Consider the following 8,145-nt stretch of genomic DNA (forward strand, 5'->3'; position numbering starts at 1 on the left):
AATACAAAAATCTTTTTTCCCTAATAATCTTAGAACAGAAAATAAAGAACTTATGGGGGCTTCTCAAGGGAAAGAGATTTTAAAATAGGAGGAATCAAGTATTCTGAATAGGTTGGCAGAGCACCACAACCTATATGAAAGCTGCTCAGGAAATTATTCCATTACAGAATACTTTTGATTACACCTTGCACAGAAAAGAAAACACTTATTGACCACGTTATTGCACCCAATAGCCTCCTGTAGCTAACAACTTTTGCATTACTTCGCATCTTTTCTCATACTTCCATTAGAATTGAAAATCAAAAACAGATAATGGTACAAAAAGCCCATTGCACTTTGTTCTAAAAATGCAGAATAAAACAATTTGACCCCACTTTCTAATTAATTCTCAGTTCTTCCAAATAATACCTGTTGTATGCTACTGACCCAATTCTCACTTAATAAATTAATTTTGCAGAAGATATCATAGATATAGGGACCATGATTAGCAGCATCAGATTACCCAGGTGTGGTGACCTACATACCTTTTGGCTGCTCTTGAAGCTTTGAAGCCCATTGTACACTTCCTAGCTGAGGCATTTGACAAAAGAATCTCCAACCTCACTAACTGATCTTAGCTTCATAGAATTGTCACAGGACAATTGGGTTCACAGAGGGGAGAAAGATTAGGACGTAAATTGTATGAAAAAGCCATTAGCACGGACACCTTAACAGAATAATTGTGCTTAGAACTGAAGAAGTGGCTAAATTATCCAAAGAAGAACACAGGTTATCACTATATTAATGCATCAGTTCCTTTTTTTTAATTTTTTTTTAAGTGCTACAGTTAGTATGTTATTAAGGCCAGCCCAAATCTACTAATATCAAATTGGAAAATAATGTCACGCTTTGCTGGGCAGACTTCGTTTGTGAAAGAATACCAATGGTTAATACAAATTTTCATTAGGAATATCTCTGTGAACAGTAGGCACACAAATCATATTATAGGTTATGTGCAATACATTATTTGTATTGTATTTGTATAATACATTATTTGTATTGTAACTAATTTTTATTTTTATCCAGAAGTATTAAAAAAGTTAACTGTATTTCCTCTTAAAAGAAATGTTTGTATATTCCTCAAATACTTCTAGCAGAATATGTAGGATATATCAGTAATAATGACTTAATGTTGATCAACCCTCTCCTAGTGCATTCCTCCCACTACATGAATTCTACAGGTCTCAAAACAGGTTTCAAGTCTGACTTCTTAGGGTATGAATTCTAATATCCTATCCACATTGTCAGTTAAGGAGCTGGTTCATACTACTAATGCATGAGCATGATAACATTTTTCTGTTATGATCAAAACCCACAACGATTAACAGCCAAAGAAACACAGACTTCCTTACAAAAAACCTAGATGAAGAAAAGTATCAACTGTAATTTCATGTTACTATTATGATTTCTGATGAAGACAGCACTCCTTATGGTTTTCCGGCTCTCTGAAGAAGTCTGAGGATGCCATCTGGCAATGTCATGGTTGCAGTAAGAAAAGGAAAGCAACTCATGCAGACATGGATGGCTCATATGGATTCTCCTCTTTGAACCCCTTCCATTGAGAACTGATGTTGCTATTAAACTGTGCCTAACGCTACATTAAAGCACATGCTTTCAATGTCAAAGACAATTTTTCAAGATTGAGTCATTGCACTATCCTGTAGGATTTCTTCTGTCATTTTCAAATTGATGTGATGGATATCCTTATGTCCTTCTACCCAAAGGGACAGCAATTCAGACATCATTTTGGTCTATCTTTTGTTACTGCCAGGAATTCTGTAACCACTCAAGTAAGTTACATCATTGCTCTACCTTATACTTATGTGCAGGTGTTGGAATTACGCTGTACTTCATCAGAAGCTGAACAGACTTTAAGATTGAAATGAAGTCTTTCAGACTAAACTTAAACTTTCTTAAGATTTCAGACTTAACCCAGACTTTAAGGTTGAAATTAAGTCTTTCAGTTGGATTTAAAAATTGTACTGTGAATGTTCTTATTTAACTCCTGTTTGTGAAAAAAAAAATAAATAAAAGTCTTTAGACTTTAAATAAATATGATATGTTAGATGTAGTTACAATGTGGAGGATTACTTTTTTGCTAAAGACTGAAGAAAGCCATTTTTTGGCTAAAAAAGCAAGGAGACTGAGGAGAATACAGAAGTGAATATGAACTGCTTTTAGATATTGTCCTGCGTAGAATAGGGCCTGCTGATACTGTATGTCTTGCACCACAAGGAAGGAAACATTTTAATAGCATAGGGGAGAGACAGAATGCATCTAAGCTACAGTGAAGATACTTTGCCTGACATACTCCCACATTGACTGTTAAACTGCTGCATGAGAGCCTAAAAATTTACTTTACTTCCTGACAAGAGTAGATGATACAATTGTTCTTATGCAGTTACTTCTGCTGCAGTAACCTTAGGAATTACAGCTCTTAAGACTGGCTGGTGTACACTTCCAGCCTGCTGCCACCAGAGGACCTTTATTCAGGTTGCTCACCTGAAATCAATCATGATAAAGCAATTGCTCTGTCACCTGTGAGAAGCTTATCAACTGGCAGGTTTCTTGAGCACTCTGGAAATATGAGTTTACCTTACCAGTTTCAGTAATAACTAGGACAGTTAAATAGTCCCACATCCCATTCAACCATGAGCCCTCTTGTTTATAGACTTGGCAATCACCCTTGCTGAGACAGTTTCCTCAGCCCATCTTTCCACTGTGAACAGAAAGCATAAGCATTTAACACTTCACTGCTAGGCAGGGTTACACATGCTTTGCAAATCAGCTAGCTAATCTAAAACTAAAAGAAGAGCAGCAGCTTGGAGAAAGACTAATTTCTTGAAGGCCATTGTTTACAGAGCAGAATATACCATATGCACCAAAATGTCCACCTTACCTTTTTAAAAGACATCCTGAAACATACTGGGGAATTCTTATCTTTTTTTAACTGGTAAGTACATGAGCTCAGGCTGCTTACGGCTGGAACAAATTCCACACAGCATTCTAGGTAAAATATCGGACTATTCAGAACCTTCTTCTTATTGCAAACATACACATCAAGAAAACTCTTCCTCCAAATGCATCTCTAAACCCTTAATTTTACATTTCAGCACAATGTAAGTGCGTAATCTGGAAAGTGTAAAAGTATTTCAACCAGCTTTAAAGGCATTTTAAGGCATGCCTGTATTCAGCACAAATTTAAAACATATTAATATCTTGATAAATTTTACAGTACTGCTGAAAGAAGTTACATAAAATTGATTTTATAAACCAGATTCCATACTCTTCATTGAGCAACTACTTTTTAGAAGTACTTACAAAGTTGACAGGGAAATACAGAATGTAAAAAATGAGATTTCCTGCACAATAAGTTTGAGTAATAAAGCATATTAATAGAACAGAAATACAAGAGAAATAGGACCGTTTCTGCAACTATTGACAACAAATGAAAATAGATGCGTAATTCAATCCTCGTATTGTCCATAAAAGTAGCAATTTCTCTGCAATTTTCTGTTTATTGCTAGCTTTTCTGTTATTGTTTCATACTGAATCTTATTAAAGAAGCCACTAGAATAGATAAATTGAAAATCAGACAGCATCTAATAGCATTAAGAATGCTAAAAAACCCTTCCATTACACATTCTTTTTGCCTAATCTTGTGTATACATTTCCTTCTCTTAGTCTTTATTATTAAGTACATTTAATTCTTGTTTGAGAATTAATTCATCCATGCCTACTGCTTATTTCCTATTGGAATTTTAAATCCGTGTTTGCTACAAAACATTTTTCATCACAATCAAATATGTCCAAAAAATTATAAACCAAATACCCTCTTTGTCAATACTGCATGATCGTATTGTCATCATTCCGTTATCACTGTGACATAAAACCCCGTGTTAACTTTATCAGAGTTTCTCTTAGGATTGTAAATGCAAAACTGCAAGGTGTAAAGTCTAGAAGAAGGGATAACAAAATCTCTTTAAGAAATTTCTGGTACTAATGACCTTATAATACATGTACAGCAAAAAAATCCAAAGCCACATAAACAGGCATTCTACAGCCCAAATACTTATGAATCAGAGATATTCCTGTCACCTTTTTTATTTTTTAAAGAATGCCCTAAGAATTTCCTTCTCCCTAGTTGGTTTCCCTAGAATCCCTGTAGCTACTAAAGAAGGAAAAAACCTACTTTCCTTAAGTACAGAGAGCAAAAAATCACACCCTAAATTACAAATCATCTGCATAAATGCCGCTGTTAAATATATATTTGCTGCCAAGAACATTTGTGCTTACAAGGTCTTAGAAGTGATACTAGATCAATTAAGGTCATTCTAAATACATGGGACTCAGGTACCAATCTGTTTTCACACTTAACGAGCTTTGGACTGATGAAAAGTATCAGTAACCTTTCCCAAAATGCTCAATTACCCCGTTTCCCAATTTAGCCAATGATATATTAGTTTCTTCAACTTGCTATTGTACTTGGAACCTGTAGAATTAGCCTCCTTACACATAAAAGTTATCAATGCTGTATAAATTGTTAAAATCAGACACACAAACTAAGCTAAGTACTATATAATATTTATCCTATTTTTTTTTACCATTTCAAAATAGTTTGTGCTGTCAAGCATCATGTTTGTTTGTGTACTGTCAGTTTATTCAATAACGCCATATATAAAAAAGAATGAACAGTCTGTCAAAATTTTCCCATCACAGTTTATGACCACAAAGTTTGATAGTATATTGGTACACTAAGTGTTTAATATTAATATTGACCATGCTATTTGACTTAATCTACTGCAAACTAATGCAGGTATGTACGATTTTATTAGTAAGAATTCCTACAGTAAGCACACATTAGAGGAATTAATCATTTTTTCCCTGCAGACTGCTTATATATTTCATCGTACTGTTATCTGATCTGAATAACAAGAACAATTGCATAATAAAACACATTACTGCTGACACATGCAATTTTATTCTACCAACTTTATATCTTTACAGTAAGAGGTCAACTTCTCTGTTGTTTCTTCTGAATTAGATTGACCTGATTTGACGTTTTCCTATATCAACAATTACGATCAAGATTATACATACATATATGATCAAATATAGTATGTATCAAATTTAATTGCCAGGATCTGACTCAGGTCATTTCCCACAGTAGCAAACAGTAATTACAGCAAAAGTAGACTATGTGTCAAGTCATTTTTCAAACAGACACTGAAGTATTGCTAGGATATACACTAGATTTAAAGAAAATCCAAGAGACAAATAATGAACAGTGTGCATCAAACTACTAAATTGTTAAGTGTTCTATGACTGAATCTATACTACAAAATGTAGCTCAAATCTGATTAGTCAAGTATATTTTATTCTTTTTTTCTTTTATTGTAAAAATAGACACTTTGTTAGACATTCAACACTGCATGCTGCACTTTTGGGACCACCTAGCAGAAGAGAAAGCTTAACCTAATAAACTTCTCTGTATGCAGTCTCAAAACAGGTTATGCAAATTATCTAGGTATATTATTTTAATGCTCTGCCTGCAGGTACTACAAGACAGCAATGAGCCATGTCAAATATTACCTATCAAAAAAAAAAAAAAAAAAAGTTTTTTTTTAAACAAAAAAAAAATTCGGAATACATTGTTGGGTTTTTTTCCCTGACTTATTATTTTATCAGCATGTGGCTGGTTATTCATTTCCTGAGGAAAAAACAATAATCAATGCCTGCCAGCATATGCTTTTCATTTAATTAGGAACATAGGACTGGAAAAAACTGCAAATTATCTAGGTATATTATTTTAATGCTCTGCCTGCAGGTACTACAAGACAGCAATGAGCCATGTCAAATATTACCTAAAAAAAAAAAAAAAAAAAAAAGGTTTGTTTTTAACCAAAAGATAAATTCGTAGTACTAAAGCAGTAACAGTAGGATTCCTTACTAAGCCAGAGATGTGTTATCATTTTATTTCAAGTCCACAAGTTCATTGGGTATTTTTTCTGTCATAAATGTTACGGTCAAGTACCCAAAGAGTACTGTGATGCAATATGAAAGTCACCCTGATTCACTACCTCAGAACTTGTAGCCTATGCTTTGCAATTATTCCCAGCTTTAAGATTATGAACACCTGAAAACAACTCTGAATGTTATCCTTCTGCAGATTTTGCCTTTCCTGCTTGTCACATTAATTTCCTAAATAAATTTTGTCTAATTACCTTTATTGTTGTGACATAAACTAATTTCTTTACGTCAGAAAGAAAAGCATTTAATTTGACCCTAATAAACTTTCACTCCTGGCAACATTGATTAGTTGTGATTGATTTTGAATTACAACTGAAAATGAACATTAATTTCACATTGAGATGCTTAATAAAATGCACTTGTAAAAGCATGTTTAACGGCTTCTAATGACACAAGTTCATTCCGATAAGGTGAACAGTAAAAACACAATACAGAAGAGATTTGAGTTGTATAGTTTATTTACAGTACCCATTTATTATTCTCAATTTGTACTGTAAAATAACTCAAGTTTATCAAGAACTTGTAAAAAAGTAAGTTTATTTTATTCAAATCCATATTGCCTCTACAACAGATACAACAACACATGAAGAATTTAAATCCAAGTCCATTTGGCAGGAATAAAGAAAAAATGCTGAAATGCTATTGATTCCTTCCAGTACAATCAAAATACCTGACTCAACTATATTTCTCCTGACATAACACAAAGGTTTTACTTAGATATTAGCAAACATGCGCAAATATTTTCATTGACATATTTTTCATCCATATTTCTCCCCTTTACCTAAGAAACAGTTAACCCTCAACTACTAGTACTAGCTGTTTCCTCTATCAGAGATGCCGCAAATCTCGACAATGGGTCCACTGTCCCAAAAGAAATAGTGTCTGCAAAAGTTCTCCCCCCGAGATGCAGATATATTTAGCGCTAAACGTCAGACTCTTCATGACATACCTTTATTTGATCTTTGTACCTTTTGTCAGCTCTACAGCTCTGCCAGCAAACCTCAATTCTACTGTTCCTCAAGTCCTCTTTAACGAGTTTATCTTTTTATTTCCCCTACATCTTTTGCACCTACATAAAAAAGTACCATAAGCACTTTTGAATATGTCCCATTGAGCACTTAGAAAGCATAGCTGTTGTCTGGAACTGTCATCCCCATTAGAGGAAAAAATATACAAACATTTTGTACATATAAAACTTCATGAAAAATCTAACAACTTCAAAAATGTGGACTAAAAATGCTTACAATTGAATGCAGACAAAACACTCTTAGTATCTATAATCCATGGACATTTTACATTAAACTGAATGCCCTGTCACCTGGCATTACTTAGCAGGTCACACTGTGCTGCAGATCCCTCCTGAGGGAATATCTCTTTGTTTGGATTTTGCCTGTAATCTACCACATACCTATACTCGGATTAAGGTAGACATTACACGATACTTAACACACTCAGTTTCTTTACACAAGTATTCACCTGCAATTTTCTTTTCTCATAAAAGAAGGGCAAGCCATTTTATGCACTTTTCCCACTGAAAACAGTTCAAGTTACTATAGTCAACTTCCACTCTGACGAGAAAAGTGTAGTAACTTAAAAGCAGAAATATAAACACACACACACGTAGATGTAAATATATATAGAGAGAGATATGTGTGTGTGTGCATACGGGTGCATGTGTGAACATGCTAATAAAAGGTTTGGAGGAGCAGGAGAACATAGGAACGGAAACCAGGCACAGAGTATTTACTTACTAATGCAGTCCGCTTGGACCTCTTTGGAAACCTGAAGGAGTCTCCGCTTTTCCCCTCCTGCCGGTCAGGCGCCGCGCTGTGCTCCTAGTCCACACAGGCCCAGAAGGAACTGCAAAGAGAGAGAAGCACATGCCACATCAGGCAGTTCTGTTTTGGTGGGATCCAGCGCCGCCGTCGCTAGCTCCTTAGGGGTATTTCTGCTTTCAGGGCAGACGACTCCTGCAAAAGAGTCATCCTCCCAAAGATTTTTTTTTTTTTTTTTAAAACCAGTGATTAACAACAACAAAACCCTCCCGAGGCTCCTGCACCTTAAAATTTGCTGGGG

General features: G+C 34.7%; 1 protein-coding gene across 1 annotated transcript in view; it reads right to left on the reverse strand.

Moving 5' to 3' along the window:
• Positions 1 to 8,145, reverse strand: part of PTPRD (protein tyrosine phosphatase, receptor type, D) — a 1,328,567-nt gene that overhangs the window by 1,318,775 nt on the left and 1,647 nt on the right. Inside the window, exon 2 of the mRNA XM_014953943.1 lies at positions 7,821 to 7,929. The gene's annotated coding sequence lies outside the window, so the exon portion shown is untranslated. The remainder of the gene's footprint in view (positions 1 to 7,820; positions 7,930 to 8,145) is intronic.

Source organism: Calidris pugnax, unplaced genomic scaffold, assembly GCF_001431845.1.
Source record: "Calidris pugnax isolate Ruff unplaced genomic scaffold, ASM143184v1 scaffold178, whole genome shotgun sequence".
Taxonomy (NCBI): domain Eukaryota; kingdom Metazoa; phylum Chordata; class Aves; order Charadriiformes; family Scolopacidae; genus Calidris; species Calidris pugnax.